Source organism: Octopus bimaculoides, chromosome 7, assembly GCF_046866305.1.
Source record: "Octopus bimaculoides isolate indiv1 chromosome 7, ASM4686630v1, whole genome shotgun sequence".
In the NCBI taxonomy this organism is placed as follows: Eukaryota; Metazoa; Mollusca; class Cephalopoda; order Octopoda; family Octopodidae; genus Octopus; species Octopus bimaculoides.
Window position 1 is genome coordinate 107,264,930 of NC_142934.1, and position 15,460 is coordinate 107,280,389.

At 36.0% G+C, this 15,460-nt stretch overlaps 1 long non-coding RNA gene across 1 annotated transcript in view; it reads left to right on the forward strand.

Annotated features, from left to right (window-relative positions):
- The first annotated feature begins 756 nt into the window (after window positions 1-756).
- Window positions 757-15,460, forward strand: part of LOC149134879 (uncharacterized) — a 14,988-nt gene continuing 284 nt past the window's right edge. Inside the window, exons 1-3 of the long non-coding RNA XR_016242474.1 lie at window positions 757-1,022; window positions 6,831-6,955; window positions 15,266-15,460. The exon at window positions 15,266-15,460 is cut by the window's right edge and continues 284 nt beyond it. This is a non-coding gene — a long non-coding RNA (uncharacterized LOC149134879). The remainder of the gene's footprint in view (window positions 1,023-6,830; window positions 6,956-15,265) is intronic.

Consider the following 15,460-nt stretch of genomic DNA (forward strand, 5'->3'; position numbering starts at 1 on the left):
CCTAGTACTTATTCTATCGGTCCCTTTTGCCGAACCGCTAAGTTACGGGGACGTAAACACACCACCATCGGTTGTCAAGCAATGGCGGAGGGACAAACACGGACACTCAAACACACATACATATATATATATATACATATATACGACGGGCTTCTTTCAGTTTCCGTCTACCAAATCCACTCACAAGGCTTGGTTGGCCCGAGGCTATAGTAGAAGCCACTTGCCCAAAGTGCCATGCAGTGGGACTGAACCCAGAACCATGTGGTTGGTAAGCAAGCTACTTACCACACAGCCACTCCTGCGCCTGTATATGTATATGTATGTATTTATGTATATGTTCATGTATATATATATATGTATATATATATATATATATATATATATATATATATATATATATACATGTGTGTGTGTATACATACATGCATATACATAAATAAATAAATATATATATATACACACACAAACACACACGCATACATACATGTGTACATAAGCATATGGATACGTATTTATGTGCATATATGTATATATGTATATATGTATATATATATGTATATTTCTGTATATGTATGTGTGATTGTATATATATATATATATATATATATATATATATGTGTGTGTGTGTGTGTGTGTGTGTGTGTGTGTGTGCGTTTGTGCGTGTGCGTGTGTGCGTGCGTGTGTATTACACAGACACACACACACACGTATATTTGAACACGCGTAGACTCAAACAAGAAAGCGTTTGCAGTCGTTATTTGTCACATCGTCTGTTAGATGCTTCACTTCCTGCATTGCTACCATAGAAAATTATTAGAAAGAACAAGAATGGAGATTACGAAAAGATTTTATAGGAATGGTTGCTAAACATATCAAATTTGCCTACAACAGTATTAAACATCAGATGAAGGACAATAAAATCAATTTGGCAATGTGTAAAGGCCAACTAAAATGACATGTATGGCAAATCTTTCGTACGTCAGATGAAATACATAAGAATATTCGAAGTGGAAAACAGTCAAGTAAATTTATAATCATAGTTTCAACAGATTTTATCTGTATGTATCTGTCTGTTTGACTGATTGACTGTCTGACTAGATGACTGCTTGCCTTCCTGCCTATCTATCTATCTATCTATCTATCTATCTATCTATCTATCTATCTATCTATCTATCTATCTATCTATCTATCTACAAACCACTTGTGACGACAAAAGCGGAAGACTTAATATGATAGGGAATAGAAAAGTATATATCTATCTGCCTATTTGTCTCTCTCTTTCTCCTTTCTCTCTCTCTCTCTCTCTCTCTCTCTCTCTCTCTCTCTCTATCTATCTATCTACCTATCTATCTATCACTGAGCCTGTCTTCTGCCTTCTAAATTCTTCGTATAGTTTGTGCGTGTGTGTGTATAAACATGCATAAATGAAAGGTTAAAGAAATAACTAGCATACATATGAAGAGTGCATACATATCTATATCTATCTGTCTGTCTGTCTGTCTATCTCTATATACAATATACATATATGTCTGTACGTCTTCCTATACATACATACATACATGCATACAAACAAACACAAAGAGAGAGAGAGAGAGAGAGAGAGAGAGAGAGAGAGAGAGAGAGAGAGAGAGAGAATGTGAGAGCGAGATCGAAGACTAGAGAGATTTTTTATATGTATATATATATATATATATATATATATATATATATATATATATATATATATATATATATATGTATATTATGTGTGTATATTTGTGAGTGTACATGTCTATATAAAAATATGTATGTACAATCTTTCTCTCTCTCCCCTCTATCTATCTATCTATCTATCTATCGATCTAATCATCCCTACGTATATTTACATAGGCTAACAGATTGATAATCCGCAACACAAACATACGCTCTTGCACATACATACACACATACATACATACATACATATATACATACATACATACATACATACATACACATACATACATACATACATACATACATGCACACACACACACAAGCATGTATATATATACGCGGTATACGTATTAGTGATATATTTACTTACACGCCAGAACCGTACACATAAGCACTTCCCAGATAGTTCACATCTAGGTACAAAATGTTCAAATATGGATCACGGTTAGCAATAAAATGGAAGCTTGTCCTTCTGTCTAACAAGATTAAACATCAGCGACTTGAAGTTGTGTAAACTGAAGTAAATAATGCGTTAGTCATAGATGATGATGGTGCCAGCAACACAACAATGGTGTAATAGCTTGGGAATATTCCTAGCTACTCTGAACCAATATTCGTACATGGTGTCAAACGATAGGTCTTGGCCTGCCTCTTGAAAAGGAACAAATCAAGTAGTTATTATGCAAGTATAAGGACGACATGGTTGAAGACTATGTGACTGGATAAGAAATTTGGTTTGCAAGCATTTGATTCCTTGTTGGCTTTCCTCAAATATACGTGCTTACAATGTGTGTATATAAACATATCTGAAATCACTTAATACATATAGGTAGAATACGAGATATATTTTGACGAAGGAAGATAATCCTCTCCCATGCATATATATATAAATATATATGTGTGTGTGTGTATGTTAGTACGCTTGTAAATGCATGTTTGCATACGTATATATGTGTGTATACGCGTGTATATATGTATGTATGTAATATATATGTATGAATTGCTATAACTTGTGTTGTATTTATTCTGGTTGTCTGTGGTTTGAGCTTAAATTCGGCCAAAATTATCCTTGCTTTTCATCCTTTCAGAATCGGTAAAATAAAAGCTGCAGTCCAGATCGGTGAAACGATAGAATTTTTAGAGCATCAAAGATGTCTCATGACATTTGTTCCCACTGTTTGCTTTCCGAGTTCTTGGGCGCCAGATTTAATTCGTTGCCTTGTTTAACACCACTTCAGGTTTTTGGGTGATTCCAGCCGATCTACTCTTCTGCAGGCTTTTGGGATAAGTCCATTAGATCGACCTCAATGCTCAACTCGTACTTATTTTACCGATCCCGAAAGAATGAAAAGCAAAGTCGACCTCTGCGGAATTTGAAATCAGAACGTAAAGACAGACAAAATAACGCTAAGCATTTCGCCCAGCGTGCTAACGTTTCTTATTTCTTTATTGCCCACAAGGGGCTAAACATAGAGGGGACAAACAAGGACAGACAAAGGGATTAAGTCGATTACATGGATCCCAGTGCGTAACTGGTACTTAATTTATTGACCTGGAAAGGATGAATGGCAAAGTCAACCTCGGCGGAATTTGAACTCAGAACGTAGAGAGAGACGAAATACCGTTAAATATTTCGCCCGGCGTGCTAACGTTTCTGCCAGCTCACCGCCTTATACAGTTCGTATATTGCCAACACATAAGTATATATGTGTGTGTGTGTGTGTGTGTGTGTGTGTGTGTGTGTGTGTGTGTGTGTGTGTGTGTGTGTGTGTGTGCGCGCGCATGCAGTTGTTTGTGTGCATGTATGTGTGTGCGTGTTCGCGTGCAGTTGCTTGTGTGCATGTGTGTGTGTGCGCGTGCAGTAGCTTGCGTGCCTGTGTGCATAGACAAAATACTTCAATTTCATTACAGAAGATACACAGTTTGCGAACCAGTATCAGAGTCTTCCGGACTTATCAATATGAATTTGAGGGCAAACTGGTAGAATCAGCAAGGTGTAGGACAAACTACTCTATGTTATCTTAGTCACTTCCGGGACTGATAACATACATGCCAGCCGAATATTGAGCCTCTGTAATCAACTGATCATCCTCCTTCACTTCACACAAAATACAGCTTTATGTCTCTGTCACAAATCAATGTGATCTAATGCCTTAGAGTCTGGCAAATAATTTTGTTCTCCCGCTTTTATTTTATCTCACAATCTCTCACTCTTTTTTGCTTTCTCGCACGCAGTACATGTCAGTGAGTGTGTGTGTGTATGTCTATATACATCTATACTTATACACATACACACACATACATGCATGCATACATACACACATTTGTACATACACACACGAGTGTGTATGGATATGTGCGTGCGCACGTGTGAGCGTGTGTGTGTGTATGCATTCACAGAAGTGCACAAACAGAAAAAAAAAAAACATTTTAGGCGAACCTTTGAAGTTACTGTCAACTTAGAAAGATATATATCATTGTATTCCACATATTGAGTTCAATGTTGTTTAGTTTTATATATAAATAGAAGAAACCATATCGATATCGATATGTGAAATATATAATATGATATAATATGATATAATAAAAACGCGTGGCTTAGTGGTTAGGGAATTCGGCTCGCGATCATAAGGTCATAAGTTCAATTCCCGGTGACGCGTTGTGTCTTTGAACAAGACACTTTATTTCACGTTGCTCCAGTCCACTCAGCGGGCAAAAATGAGCAGTGTATGTATTACAAGGGGCCAGCCTTATCACACTCTGTGTCACGCTGAGTCTCCCTGAGAAGTATGTGAAGGGGTACGCGTGTCTGTGGAGTGCTCAGCCACTTGCACGTTAATCTTACGAGCAAGTATATTGAACATAATATGGGTAGGAAAATCCTCAAATATTTAGGGACAATCAGAAAATTGAAAGGCAGAAGAAGTTGTGGAAGGCATAGACAGCAGATACTCGTTAGCTTAACCTGTTGACTACAGAAAGACTAACACAATACCTCGGTAAGTTATGTGTGGGACAGGAGAGGATGAAGGTCCATGAAGGTCCATGATCGCTGACGCCTGTCGGCATGGCACATGAAATATGACCAAGAGCATTCCAGTTATAATCATCTTATCTTTACAAAATGCAAACATGGTGTATCTTAGACTACATTCATTAGTGTAAGCATTTTGAACGAGGGAGATTGGCTACTATTCCTAGCAAATCGAGTAACTCTGTAGAGGCTTCCTGCTTGGCTTCTAGCGTGACTTTTATTGTTGTCTAGCCTTTAAGTAAGTGCTGATCGAACAGAGCAATGCTCAAAATTGTTCCAGCTATGATCATATAATCATCGCATTCACACGATGTATATCTGTTTGTTGCGAACTAACAGGTTCATTAAACCACAGTTTATCCCGGTTTCTAAGTTGTTAAGCGATTGAACGTATGAGATTCCCTCTCCAGAACAGGAAACCAGCTACTTTTGGTATTCATTTCCAGTTAAGTGGATTGGAGTAACAAGAAACGAAGTGTCTTGCTCAAGAATACAACAACGTATTTACGGACCTCTCGATCATGATCTGAATTATTTTGCATAATTATGTATGCTTTTTCTTTTACTAAGATAAAAGAGTATAATTCAAAGAAAGTTTTAGCTGCTTTGTCTCGCACGTCGAACGACAACGTTGAGGTCGCTTGACACCCAGCCACAAGTCTTGTTATTTAGAACACTTTAATGGTGAACTAAATCCTTGAGTACTTAAACAATGTTTGCATAATTATTGTGATTCAAGCTATCTTGACAATCAAAACATTAATATCTAATTTGAAAATAATTAATCAACTAACTAATTATTAAACGGAGCAAAAAATATAAATGATAGAAAAGATGCAAAACTACGGTGATGAAAACTAATCCAGCTAACTGATGATTAATTCTTTGCGTTCGTAATTTTTATTGCAGTCAAATGATGATGACGTTAAAAGGAGATAGCATCAGATATCACTGTGCATCTTTTTGTGTTGCTGTTTGTTTTCTTCGCTGCTATTGGTGTTTTTGTAGCAGTTATCTTTCTTCAATTCCAACTTCACTACTGATCGAGAAGACCTGCAATCAAAGTCGTGATTATCCATCCGTAACCATCCAGTCTTATTGAGGAGATATCTAGGAATAGTTTATGGAATGTGTCATATCATTATATAAGTCGATATGATATGATTTGTAAGAGATTTGATTCGTATTTTTCAAGCAGATCAAGCGAGAACATAGAAACTCTGAGATTGGCTCGTACTGTTCGTTGAGCAGTTTAGTGTCTCCTTCCCCCCTTCCCTCCTTTCTTTCTTTCTTTCTTTCTTTCTTTCTTTCTTTCTTTCTTTCTTTCTTTCTTTCTTTCTTTCTTTCTTTCTTTCTTTCTTTCTTTCTTTGCTTAATGGATATAAACACACACAAAAAGTTATGTACGCAGTATATAAAAAAAAAAAGAAAATGCTGTAAATTGCAGGCGCAGGAGTGGCTATGTGGTAAGTAGCTTGCTTACCGACCACATGGTTCCGGGATCATTCCCACTGCGGGGCACCTTGGGCAAGTGGCTTCTACTATAGCCTCGGGTCGACCAAAGCCTTATGAGTGGATATGGTAGATGGAAACTGAAAGAAGCCCGTCGTATATATATATATATATATATATATATATATATATATATGTATATGTGTATGTTTGTGTATATGTTTCTGTGTTTGTGTTTGTCCTCCCACCATCGCTTGACAACCGATGCTGGTGTGTTTACGTCCCCGTAACTTAGCGGTTCGGCAAAAGAGACCGATAGAATAAGTACTAGGCTTACAAAGAATAAGTCCTGGGGTCGATTCACTCGACTAAAGGCGGTGCTCCAGCATGGCCGCAGTCAATTGACTTGAAACAAGTAAAAGAGTAAAGAGTAATATGCGTATACACATATGCCTGCTAGTAGTGTCTGAAGAGGAAATTTGGAGGGTGTTTTCGCTCCCTCTGCTAGAAATAACAGCTAAATCTCTCTGTAACTACGCGGTTCATTTTAAAAGTGGGTGGACATAAATATCCTTGATTGTGCACTCCTGTATATAAACTATATTTTTAATAAATGATTGGATTGTTATAACTGGATTGTTTATTGCAGGATTAGTTACTTTCTACCAGCCGAGTGAACTGGAGTAGCATGAAATGACGCATTTTGCTGTTGAATGTCAATGCTTGTTGCGAGAATGACGTATCATCTAAATCTGAAGAGAAGGGCCATTAAAGGTATGTTTCTGAAATCCCTGGTGATCCCTTGAAATCCCTTGGTGATCGTGTGGTTCAGTATTTGGAATAACTTCAAAGGTTTCACTTCTGTACTGCTCGTGATCAAGGCGTGTATGGCACGATGATGTTTGATGTATACATGCGTGTATGTATGTATGTATGTACGTACGTATGTATGTATGTATGTATGTATGTATGTATGTATGTATGTATGTATGTATGTATGTATGTATGTGTGCGTGCGTGCATGTTTGTGTGAATGCGAATACGTATGTGTGCGTGTGTGTGTTTATATGTGTGTGAATGTGTGTGTGTGTGTGCCTGTTTATGTGAATGTAAGTACGTACATGGTCTACGCAATAAGTATCAGGACTGTTGCTATAGTAACGAAGCTAAAGCATAGAGAGTGAAGCCGCTTGGTACAAAGTGACCTTGAACTCTGCTGTGCATGCGCACAAAGTTTTAACGTTCGAGCACACTTCCGCTGTTTACAGCAGTGCTTGGAAGGAAGGCGTGTAGCGTGTGATTGTCGCATTGACCACGGCAGAGAAAGCTGAGTAGAGAATCTGCATCAAATTTTGCCAAAAGCTTAGGGACACGTTCTGAGAGGCCTACGCAACGTTTTTTTCAATAACTTTTCATCCTTCCCGACGCAATGAAGGAGATCTTGTGCAACTGAAACCCGAGCGTCTTTTTGGTCAGCTGAAAGCAGTTTTGGCACACGTATCTCATACCCAAATCTTCAGTGGTAATGGACTGAACCGTAACTAATCTGCACATCCTTTGATAACTCACGGATAGTGATTCGACGATTTCCTCTCACGGTTTCACGCACATCTGCAAAGTTTTTCTCAGTTCGGCTGGTTGCGTGTCTCCAAGAACGTTCATCAATATCGACATTTTTTCGGCCATCTTGGAAACGTCTGAACAACTCGTACACTTGTGTGCGGCTCATAAACCCCTCTTCCATACATTCCCATACACTCCCATACACTTTCTGCAACTTTCCGTGGGCCTCTGAGCAGCTATCACCATGACAAGCACTGCTGTAAACAGCGGAAGTGAGCTAGAACGTTAAAACTTAGTGCGCATGCACAGCAGAGTCCAAGGTCACTTTTCCCAAGTAGCTTTACTCTGCGTGCTTTAGCTTCGTTACAATGGCAACAGTCCGGATACTTATTGATCAAACCTCGTACGTGTGCATGTGTGTGTGCATATTTGTGTGAATGCGAGTATTATGTGTGCGCGTGCGTATGTGTGTGTGTGTGTGTGTGCGTGTGCGTGCGTATATATGAGCGTCCGTGTGTGTGAATACTTATTTTCTCCGTCCTGTTGATTATTTCGCAAACGCTAAATTTGTTCAGAGAGTTGCGTTTGTTCATAGAGTTGCTATGACAATTGTTATTGTTTTTCAGTCGTCTCATTAATCTTGACATTCGATAATAATCCAGCGATCCCATGATGCAACACCTCTTTAATCCTAGAAGTTTTACAATTCCGATGTGTGTCACAACAACGTGATTAGTACGAAATAACAATCGGATATTCATTTGTTTCATCAGAGACTCACAGACAGAAAATTTAACTTCAAGTAGCAACAAACACAATCATAAAAATGTTCTTTGATCTATCTATCTATCTATCTATCTATCTATCTATCTATCTATCTATCTATCTATCTATCCTTCCCTTTATCCATTCACTCTCATTCACCCGCTATTCCTCCCTACTTCTTTCTATCTATATTAGTCCCTCTCTCTCTCCCCCAACACATACACACATACACATACTTACGTTCTTGCGCGTGCGCACATACACAGAAACCGAAATTAGTTAAAAGATTAAAAGAACAAACCCAGAGAAAGGAAATAACACACTGGTATAACAAAATATCAGATTGGAATATTAGACTAATAGAACAAAAGAAAGCAGTGAAGGATTAATAGAATATCAGAATAATAGTAGTTCAGAAGAATGCTATAAAGAAATACTACTCGAATATAAGAGTAAAGGAATTTAAAAACCTCTATCAGTCACCCGCTTTTTTCGAAATACCCAGTCAAATTAGTCTTCATGTTGGTTTATTCTCTATATACTGGATGTGAAAACACATTCACTTAAATTAGTGACGCGAGTCATATTATTAGTTATAAACCTAGCTTCGTTTATCACTGTCTCATTCATCATCGATTCTGTATAAAACAGTAGGTTCAATTGTAAACCATGTTACGCTTATCACGGATTGATCTGCGATTTCGTAGGTCGGCGATCACTCGATGATTCTGATTGTACCGCAAAAAAACACGTTCCACCAATCACCAACAACATTCAGCTACTGAGTGGACGAACTCTCGCTTACATTTACATGACTGTGCTGCGAGGCGGCGTGTTTTTGTTTTTAATATGGTCTTATGTAATCATACCCATTTAAAAGTAACCAGCGAATAGGAAAAAAAAAAAAAAGACGCTTGATCCCAACAAACAAAACAGACGAGGGTATTCTCCACAGGAAAAGATACATATGGTCAAGAAAATACGCGATGGTGGCAGCTTCGCTACTGTGGCTCACAAGTTTGATATCAATGAGTCTATTATTTGTCCCATTTACGAAGTGACTGGAGATGATTCATTTATCGCTGTCTCTCTCACACGCATATATTTTAATTATTAGTGACATCAGCGCTTTGAAAAGATACTGAAATCCTATATACCATAGTAGCAAGATCTGACTAGTATGAAATGATCGGTGATTACCATTGAGTTGGTCCAATAGACCGAAATCACGTGATATGGGAATTTCGGCGACCATGACAGACAGCTGTTGTTTGCTACCATCTATGTATGTGCTTTTATACATTAAGTGCCTAAATGAAAGGATCTCTCAAGGCTCAAAACGCAGTATTCGGAGTCCTAACAAGGCATCCATGTTAAGTTGGACATATTTGTATATGTATAACGACCATACATTTTATGTTTCCACATTGAAGTAGTTGCAATCGTCTAAGATTTCCCTCCTATATCAAGATTTTTCCTATGTTAGCATAAACCGCCTTGCTTCTCTCTACACACGTACACTGCCTCCACTTCCAAATTAAGTTAATCTTTGGTTAAATCCATTCTTACCTAAAGGTAGAATATTGTACTTATGTTCTATAGCTGGTTATTACATTGAAGCTTGAATAAGTAATCGCTTTTAAGAAAATTATAATGAATATCAGACTCTAAACCTATATTTAGTACTTCATTAAGTAAATGTTTCTTGGTTGTATGTACTGAAAAGCCATCACTTTTATCACACACACACACAGGTACGCGCGCGCACACACATACACACATACATATATGCTGGTATACGTTGATATATATAATGATAAAAGTATGCGTTTTTTAGTACATGAAAGCAACATTTACTCAGTAAAGTACTGAATGTACATACATACATGTGAATAGATACATAATACATACATACATACATACATACATACATACATACACACACATACACATATATAAACACAGTGTCATATAAATGACAGGTGTGTCAGTTAGGCTGTTCAATACACTCACAGCCTGTTATATTATTTCATATCACATGATACCAAATATCAGACAATTCCATCGTACGCTTAATAGTAGAATTACTAGTACAGTCTTTCAGTGGAAAACAGGCTTTGATACTTAACACGCGTATTCTATTGAAACAAATAACAAAGTTAATATTAATGTATACTAGTTTGCCTGAAATAACAAAAAATTACTCAGCCACAAGTGAAACTCAGTTTCGTGAAGCGGTCTTAGATCAAATCTCTTGTCAAATAGAAATATACACATACTTATCCATCATCTATCTATCTATCTATCTATCTATCTATCTATCTATCTATCTATCTATCTATCTATCTATCTATCTATCTAATTGTCTGTCTGTCTGTCTGTCTATCTATCTACATACATATACACGCTTATAAACATGTACACATACATAATACATACATGCATAATACATACATACATACATACATACATACATACGTACGTTCGTACATACGTATGCACGTACATGCATACATACATACATGCATACATACATGCATACATATATACATGCATACATATATGCATACATACATGCATACATACATATATACATACATACATACATACATACATGCATACATACGTACGTACGTACATACGTATGCACGTACATGCATACATACATACATACATACATGCATACATACATACATACATACATACATACATACATACATATATAAATATAATGCATGAGGGAAACGGAAAATGGAATTAGCAATTTATATTTATATATATATATATATATATATATATATATATATATATATATATATATATATATATATATATATATATATTGGAAGGTTTGGAGGTGATGTACAAAAATTATATAGAAAAAAATTAAGGTACTCAAATCTGGATGTTTGTACATTTACAGATTTTTATTAATGTCACATATTAAATAAAGCGCTTTTCACCTAACCGTGCAGGATTTTCAAATAAATAAATACAAAATGGGACAAGAACGCAAAACAACCAGACTGTTAGGTGATACAAGAAAGAGACAACAAAACATCCAGTGAGACGATAGAAAGAAAACAAAGACGGGTCATTCGGAGTTTTCTTTCCTCAGTTGACTTCCAGATTATCTTTGCAATTTCGGCTGGTTATACTCGAGATTGCTCCAATCTGGCTAGCCCCAAGGAAAAAACTAAGCTGAGAGCATTAGATTCCTTGGAAGAAAGCAGCGAATGTATACGAAACAAGAACGGGAAAAAAAAAACGGAGAAGGTTACACAATGCTTCTAATGCCCTTAGCTTAGTTTTTCTTTGGGGCTGGCCAGATTGGAGCAATCTCGAGTATAACCAGCCGAAATTGCAAAGATAATCTGGAAGTTGACTGAGGAAAGAAAACTCCGAATGATCAGTCCTTGTTTTCTTTGTATCGTCTATCTGGATGTGTTGTTGTCCCTTTCTTGTATCACCTAACTGTCTGGATGTTTTACGTTCTTGTCCCATTTTGTATTTTTATATATATACATACACACACACACACACACACACACACACACACACACACACACATATATATATATATATATATATATATATATATAGCGGCGTACGTACACTTTGATCTCCCCCCCTCTCTCTCTCTCTCTCTCTCTCTCTCTCTCTCTGTAAAAGAGTTTTATCCCTTTTTGAATTTATTTATCAAATATATACACGGAATATATTCAATGTTGAATTTTTATTCCTGTCTCCACATGGGTACCCAGAAACAACCTGGAAGTATTCCCGCTTCTTTGATGAAGATATATACAGATAAACTTCATTCCCTTTACTCTGTCGGATACGTAGTGTGTTCGTTTTTGGTGAGGTGAGAATTCTGTTTATTTATATATATTTTTGGGACAGTACTGTGCTGATGAACAAAATCTAGATTCATTCTAGTAATCGCGAAATCGGCCGATACACAGTTAAGTTTATTTAAAAGAAAGTTGGTCGTCTTCTGTTGGTTGTTTTTCCTCGCATTAGGTACTAAATGTGGTTATTTTGAGAAGTCCACTGTGTGGCGTTATTATTTTCTGTAATAATGCCCTTTATATAAATATATATATATATATATATATATATACATACACATACACGTATATGCATAGATACACATAAATTCTGCATATATGTGTATATATGTGTGTGTAAGCATTATATTTGTGTCCCCATTTTGAAATATACGTCTGTCATTTGATATTGTATGCTGTTAAAAATGCGTGCGTAATAAAAATTATATATGACAAAGTATGTGTGTGCTCTGCATGGCCTAAACTATTGAGTAGAACTATATGGATGGAGAAACGATTAGAATGTAAGGATGTAATATCACAGTGGGAATATAGGCACATATACACACTCTCATACACAGACACACACACACATGTGTGCATGTATATATGAACAGAAAGAAGCAGAGAGATAGTGAGAGAAAGAGAGAGTGAGAGAAAGAAAGAAAGAGGCAGGGAAGAAAGTGTGTGTGTGTGTGAGAGAGAGAGAGAGAGAGAGAGAGAGAGAGAGAGAGAGAGAGAGAGAGAGAGAGGGGAGATACATATAAAAAACGAACTGTGAGGGTCATAGAATATTCTTGAAGCACTTGGAGATATTCTGATAAAAGCGCGAGTAATAGAGAAAAGAAGAATGAATAACAATTATTATTATTATTATTATTATTATTATTATTATTATTATTATTATTATTATTATTATTACTATCTTTATTTTTGTCATTATTATTACTATTATCATCATCATTATTATTACTTAATCATTTTTGTCTATTTTTTTTTCTATTTGTTTCCCATTATAAAAGAGTTTCATTACTATTAGCTTAAGAAAAGGTGAAGCCCTTATGTTGGACACGTTAAAGCTTTTGTCGGTGAAGTTAAAATAACAGCATGCAAGAAATAAGTACTGCAGGCTACACTTGAAAATAGGCACGCACCTCCATCATAACACATTGTCTATATGTCCTCTTCTGCTTTTTGCTTTTTTTAAATAAGAATTTGATCTAAGATGTTCGCACGTTGTCGAATTATTCTGTCAAAAATCTTTGTCAGAAGATGCCGGTCTTTTATGAGGACATCAACAGAGACTCAGATGAACATATATATATATAAATATATATATATATATATATATATATATATATATATATATATATATATATATATATATATATATATATATAGACAGATAGATAGATAAACAGAGAGAGAGACTCACGGACATATACATATGTATATATATATATTTGTGTGTGTGCATGTATATATATATATATATATATATATATATATATATATATATACATATATGTATATACATGTATGTATATACATGTATGTATATATATATATACACATACATACATATATATATACATACATGTATATACATACATGTATATACATATATATATACATGCACACACACAAATATATATATATATACATATGTATATGTCCGTGAGTCTCTCTCTCTGTTTATCTATCTATCTGTCTATATATATATATATATATATATATATATATATATATATATATATATATATATATATATATATATGTATACATACGCGCATACATAGATGCAAAGATACACACGCACACACGTACATAATATCATATAACATTAATTCATTTCGTTTGTGCCTGGTTTTAAAATGCAAAGCGATCGATATACACACCTGTGCTAGAAGTATGTAGAGTCTGCTATGCTTGTGTGATGGAAATTCAGAACCTGATTATTTCCTCCTACCTAGAGGTTTCCTGTAGTTGAGGAAAGTATGAGTAAGTATGAGTTTAGCTCCAGAGTGATTATTTCAGGCTCAGCACGGAGTACGACTGAAAAGCGCCAGCTGCACGTAAAAGGAAGCCGATGAAGGGCACCAGCGATGCTTTTGATGTCAGCATGGTGTTATTGGACATTGGACGGGGCTCAAATTTTCAACCTTGTCTGATTACTTATCTCAGACCAGAGGTCAGCGAACCGGGTTAAATTACCCCAAGCAGGGTAAAAATGAAATTCTTGGGGGGTAATTAAGACTCATTAGACATAAGTAAAATTACATTAAAAAAAACGTGTTCCTTGTTACGACAGAAAGTTTTCTTTTGGCAACACTGCATCTGCCCAATGTAATGGACGTATAAATAGATTCATATGAATAGATTCAATAAGCTTTTTGAATTCAAAGAATCTATGATTTTCTTTCTTTCAAATCAAGTGGGTAACGTCGGCGTAAATAAATATATTTTGGGGTAATTGGTTAAAAAAGTTCCCCGACCCCTGTCTTAGTCATACTCATAGGCTTTTGCAAGACATATTGACTTTAGCATCGAATTTGGTATTCACTTTACCGACATTTATATATTGGATGGCTGAATTTGACTTTACGCGGGGGTGTTGAAAATTCCTGGTTTTAGGCAAAAGGAAATACAGGAGGATCAGTTTATTATGATTTTATTCAACATTCACACACTTATTGCAGCGGTCCTTCAGTTTTTCTAAGCCCTGTAAAAGGACCCGGATGGTTGGGCCTCCAACCAGTCTTTTCGCGATACTCTTAGAACCAGGAACTTTTCAGCACCTTATTAGGGAATCACTTCTTGTAAGGAGAGAGGAAAGGGGGTGAATCCTACAAAGAATTTACATCGAATAAACATAAACAGGTGCATACATATATCCTTTTATTCTTTTATTATTTTACTCACTTAGGTCAATGAATTGTGGCTATGCTGGAGCACCACCTTGAAACGTTTAGTCGATAAAATCAATCCCAGTGCTTATTTTAATTCTGGTAATTATTCTGTCGACCCTTTTTGCCGGATAACAAAATTACTGGGATGTAAACAAACCAAAACCGGTTGTCAAGCGATGAGTATCAAACACAAAGACCCACAAATATGTATA